Source organism: Corapipo altera, unplaced genomic scaffold (assembly GCF_003945725.1).
Source record: "Corapipo altera isolate COAL_440 unplaced genomic scaffold, ASM394572v1 0, whole genome shotgun sequence".
NCBI classification, from domain to species: domain Eukaryota; kingdom Metazoa; phylum Chordata; class Aves; order Passeriformes; family Pipridae; genus Corapipo; species Corapipo altera.
Window position 1 is genome coordinate 74,167,227 of NW_020884872.1, and position 5,611 is coordinate 74,172,837.

The 5,611-nt window shown below is 44.4% G+C and overlaps 1 protein-coding gene across 3 annotated transcripts in view; it reads left to right on the forward strand.

Annotated features, from left to right (window-relative positions):
- Positions 1–4,892, forward strand: part of PSPC1 (paraspeckle component 1) — a 61,391-nt gene extending 56,499 nt beyond the window's left edge. For 2 of the 3 annotated variants that reach the window (XR_003529244.1, XR_003529249.1), the window contains 2 exons: positions 2,528–2,702; positions 2,914–4,892. The gene's annotated coding sequence lies outside the window, so the exon portion shown is untranslated. Of the gene's footprint in view, positions 1–1,317; positions 1,363–2,527; positions 2,703–2,913 lie in introns of all 3 variants that reach the window. The other variant, XR_003529247.1, reaches the window with a different exon arrangement.
- Positions 4,893–5,611: the final 719 nt, after the last annotated feature.

A 5,611-nucleotide genomic window follows, 5' to 3' on the forward strand; every position in this document is an offset into this window, starting at 1 on the left:
AGGCTTGATCTGGAAGGCTGTATCCACGTGCTCTGTAAAACCTGGGGTAGAGTTCAGAGTGTGGTGCCATCTGCCCTGGCTGTTGGCAGCATCTCAGTGGGACTGACAGATAAGAAGGCTTTAAATGGAGTTTTATGCAGCTTGGTTCAGTAGTTCTGATAGTTCTGAAATTCTAAAATACCAGTTTTAAACACTGATGGGATTTGACCAAGATGTGCAAGTTCTACTGGTAAAGCAAGACAAATTTGGGTTAGTTCTCCTCTCTGTTTAGCCTAGTAAAAAGGACTCAGCTCTATTTTTTAATTATGTATAAAAAGTCCATGGCAGGGTGGTCAAGCCATGTGATCATCTCTCCGTAAGCTGGCATCTGTCTTTGTAGTGCAGTGCAGGATGCCACTGACCACCTTTGTGGCCAGGTCGTGTTCTTTGCTCTGGTGGTTCTTGGAGTTGGTGTTCATCAGGACCACCAGATCCTTACCTGCAAAGCTACTTTCCAGCTAGTTGGCCTTCAGCCTGTCCTGGTGCCTGAGATTATTCCTCCACAGGTACAGGATTTTGCATTTCCCTCTGTTGAATTTCATGAGATCCTGTGGGCCCGTTTCTCCAGCCTGTTGAGGTATCGCTGGATGGCAGCGTGACGCTCTGGCATTAGCAGCCACTCCTCTCAGGTTTGTATCACCTGCAAGTCTGCTGAGGAAGTGCTCTGTCCCATCACCCGGGTCGTAAGTGAAGATGTTGAAAACAACTGGCCCCAGTACAGGGATACTCTGCTACTCACTGGCCCCCAGCAGGATGTTGTGCCATTGACCACAACCTTGTGGGTCTGGCTGTTCAACCAGTTTTCAGTCCACCTCTCGGTCCAGTTACTGAGCCTGTAGTTTTTATCTGTTTGTCAGTGGAGATATCAGGGCAGTGTCAAAAGCTTTCCTGAAGTGCACTGCTCTCTGCACGTCCATGGAACTGGTCACCTCATCACAGAGGCTAGCAGGTTGGGATCCTTAAGAGTTTACAAATTACCTCTTTGTAAGTCCATGCTGACTGCTGCCACCTTTGTCCTTCTTGGTCTGGAAATGGTTTTCTGGAATAGTTGGTCCATCACCTTCCCAGGGCCTGTAGTTTCCTGGGTCCTTCTTCTTGCCCTTCTCAAAGACAGGAGTGACACTTGCTTTCCCCTGGTCCTCGCACACCTCTCCTTGCTGCCATGCCTGGTCAGCAATGGAGTGGCCTCACAATGCCAACAGCCAGGTCCCTTGGCATTCGTAGTTGTATCACATCAGGCCTAACACACGTGACTTATGTCTAGTCTGTGTTCCCAAAGCTAGACCCCATTACCCATCTGATACTGGAAGGGGCACTGAGGAGGTAAGAAAACTGTTGCGCACCTCAGTTTGTAGTTTTGCCTTGCCCTTTACTAAGGAGTCCCCTATTATTTTCTAGTTGTAGTAAAATCAGTATAAAAATAATCACACAATAATGTGCAATATAAGCCAGGCTATGGAAATAAGCAAGCTACAAGCATTTACTAACAAAATTAAAAAAGATAAGCAGCTAAAACTCTTAATCAGAAAAGTAGTAGTAACAGGCAAAACCACTTATTTTTTTCAGAGTGTGACTCAAAGATTTTTTTTTTTTATTCAGGGGACATTTTGTTTTGGACATTTTGTTTTGACCACGTAGCCGTTGGGAGTTCAGTCTTGCTTATTCCTATGTATCAAGTGTTCCTGTGCAAGAGAAACATTTGGGAGCCTCTGTGTTTGGCAGGTTTCCCAGGCATCTCAGAATTTTTCTGTCCTCAACTTCCAGTTTCCTTCCTGTGAAGGGAAAAGCAGATGGCCAAGGTTCCTTGGAGATACAAGTGTTTCTTTGACTACCTAAATAACAACTCCTTGTCTCAATGGAGTGATAAAATCCTTTCTTCCTCTTTCCCTATTATTCACTTGTGTGTGTGCACCTCAGACTGCAGTGTGAACCTGGCTGACAAAGCCTAATGGCCTAATGAAAGTGTGTTAAAAATTGAAGGTAGATTAGATAAAAATGTGAGTGGATTTCATTGTATTTGGGGCAGAGCATGCAAAGCAAACTGTGAAAAAGATCCACAAGACTGGAAGGGTGAGCCAAGTCAGTGACCTCAGTTGGATCTTCCTGAACTTGTAGAGACAGGAGCTGGCCTCCATGCGTCACTGCAGTCTCTTCTTCAGCTCTGAAATAGATGTGTGCACAGTCCTGTTACACCAGGATATGCACCGGGAGATCAAAGTGTTGGCCCAGGCTGCCTGCTGCTGGGGTTCCTGAACAGAGAGAATTCCAAGTAACTTCTGGGGAGAGCTGTCTGGGAAAGTTATGGCATTTCTCAGCTCCTTATCCAATTGTATTTGTTAATGCATTGCTCTATTATTTGCTGTCTTATATGCTGTACTTTGATTACAAAAGTGCATTTTCAAGGAAGTTATCACTTAAGTTCTCTCGTGACTCCTCAGCCTGAATCGTACTTAATTCCTGAAATGTTCCTCTCCATTGATTGCATTAGGTTTCAGTGAAAGCTGCTGGTGGCTGCACACCCTGAGAAGTGAAGGTGGCTTTCTGCTATACAGTGATGATGTGAAAAATGCTGCTCTTCACCTTAGAGTTACAAGGACCATCAGTGGTGAGAATTGTGGTGTCACCTGCTAGAGCACTTAACAGCGGCTGTGACTTTTGTGATGGTACCAGTTTCCTTTGTGTTCAATTATTGGGCCCTTTGTATTATTTTTGTGCTTAACATGTAGTTTTTTCTTCGTTGCTCTCTGTGCTCTTGGGCACACAAATAGTGCTGTTATCTAATTAAACAGTAATTAAATCTGTCACACATGCCTGAATGGTGGAGAGGGGTGACCTGATCACTCTCACTTAAAGCTGTTTTCCTTCTGCTTACAGACTGTCCTGTCCTGTGAGACCTGAGGAAAAAGGGCTGTTTGAAATGATAAGAAGGGACCCAGCCTGGAGGTGGTGCGTCCTCACCAATGTCCCAGCTTGGAAAAGACACATTGGAAGAACGTGAATACAATGTCTGTGGGGGTCCAGAGACTTCTTCCTGTATGAGGATAGGAATTATGATTTTTGTGACATTACTGTCTTCAGCCTCTGGCACAGACGGTGGTACCCAGGGAGAAGCCAAGTCCAGCATTTCACAGGAAAGCTGATGTTGGCCAACTTTGATGTGTAACTGAGGTACTGACACCCTATCTAAACTGCACTGGAGCAGATTCTCTTTCTAGAAATAGCGCTAAGGAAACAGTGTTTGATAAAAGGATTAAAGGTTGTACATGCTACAAAAAGAATCAGAGTAAATGATATATTAAAAGACTGCTACTTGGTTTCAGTTATTGCTTTTGGACTAAAAAAGCCTTAAGAGTTAAATAAATAAGAAAATACTTTCAGGCCCTAAAATATATGACAAAAAATAGGAAAGGGGTGGGAGTTAGAAAAAAACAGTAGTGTGGATTGGATTTATGCTGCAGTAGTTTAGAAGAACACAGAAGTATTAATTACCAAGAGAAAAATGATCTGAGCCAGTGACAGCTGAAAAGAACTGGAAGGAAATAACATTGGAGTTATTAAGCATAGGGGAGACCACAGCTGCAGTAAGCTTTCCGTTGAGGTCTGTCCAGTTGAGGTGGAAGTTATGCTACAACTGCTTGCTGTCGTAATGTAGCCCAATAAAAAGATGAAAACCCATGAATGAATAATGAAAGATTAATTTTTATGTGATGCAATTAACATTGGCCTGTAATGTATCACCAGGGGTTTTTCAGGGTTTCTGTAGCTATTGTTAAAATTGTTTCAAATTAAATAACAGGATGTTTACTTTGTTTCTTGAAATCAGCGAGGCAGTGAACATGAATTGAAGGCTGGAGAGGAACCTCACCCAGTTCAAGAAAGGCAAATGCAAAGTCTGCAGCGGGAACTGAATTAATGCAGTTTTTTATCCTGAGCACAGACTGTTTGCAAAGTAGCTTTGCAGAGGCTGATCTGGGGCCCTAAAGGACGAGTGAAGATGAAGGTGTCCAACCACATTCTAGCTCCTTTACAAGAGCACTGCTGAGCAAGGGCCAGGAGAGCAGTCTGTCCTCTCTGTTCAGCATGTCTGAGACTACAGCTGGAACACTGTGACCAGTTCTGGGCTCCTGAAGACAAGATATATTGGGAACAAGTCCTGTGGAGGCCACTGGGATGACCAGAAGTTTGGAGCACAGGAGCTACGGGGCTGGACAGCAGGGTTTGTTCTGGCTGGAGAACAGGAGGTGGCAGGGCCTAGGACATATTCTTAATCCAGCTGCATAACAGAAGGGGGTAGGGAAGATGGAGCCAGACTCATCTTAGTGATGCACAGTAGTGTTTCAGTGTATGGAAGTGTTGCATCACACTGCTTATAGAAACAGTGCAGGTCAGTACTGTGCTGCTGTACTTACTTGGACTCCCTGCACTGTGGAACCATTGGGGGGTTTCTGGGAATCATTTTGTTTCAGGAAGGGTGCATGCAGGGGACCTGGTCTGTGGGGTTCTCTTGTGGTTTTAGGGATCTTGATCCTGCTCTTCATAAAAGAACTATTCCAATATTGACACAGTAGACATGACAGATGCAGGAAAGTAAGGGACCTTTCAAAGCTTTTAAATGTCCTGTGCAAGCTTTTCCAGACAAATTGTCTCATCCAGCTTTGTAAAGCCTTTTTGAAAAAAAAAACTGTATGTCAGCACAGCCTTTACAGGCTGGGGCTCTGCTGTTACTGCTTGGGGCTGGGAGAGCAGCTTTTCTCCCATATGGATGATTGTGTTCAGTGTAAGACATGCAACTGCTGTGACAGGCCTAACTGGGCTTTTCTTCCCCAAAATTAAAGATCCTTTTTAAACCTTAATTTTTCCTGCTGCCTCAGTCCTCCTCAAATTTGTAGTCTGTGGTGGTTTATGGCTATTTCTAGGATTTTTTCCAAACTTTTATTTGTCCTTCACTCACTCAAACATTTTAAGACATTCACAAGGTGAAAAATATCTTCCTCAATGCATGCCCATGGCTGCACCAGTAGCCATGGGGCCTTTATAGTTATCTTGCCTTCAAAAGGGCAAGACTTCATTACAGACTCATGCACATGCAGGGTCATCACTGCTCCCGTGCTGCCACCACTCTGACAGACTGACCTAAGGAGAAAGATGTTACAACAGCTGTTTTCCAGTACTGTAAGGGAAGGCAAATGGCACTAACAGAATTAGAGCAAGTACAGACAGGCAGAACATTTTGGGACAGTCCTGATGCACTTGGAGCAATCCTAGCTGGCTAGGATGGCAGCTCCATTCTGTGCTGTCTCCTCCACATGCTGGAACAGCTTTCTTAAATTCAGACTGATCAAAACCCATCTTGTTTTTGAAAAATGGGTGCAGAAAACACAGAAGACCTGTGCTACAGTCAGCTGCATCACCCACCAATCCTCAGGACCTGTGAGAGAAGCCAGGAACACAAGTGCTGGTGATGAAGCAGGGGAAGATAATGATCCCGAGCATTCAGAACCATTTACTGCCACTGCAGTTCATAGGAACTGCAGCTGCTGATGCAGAAAGAAGAAACTGAGCAAGTACTTTA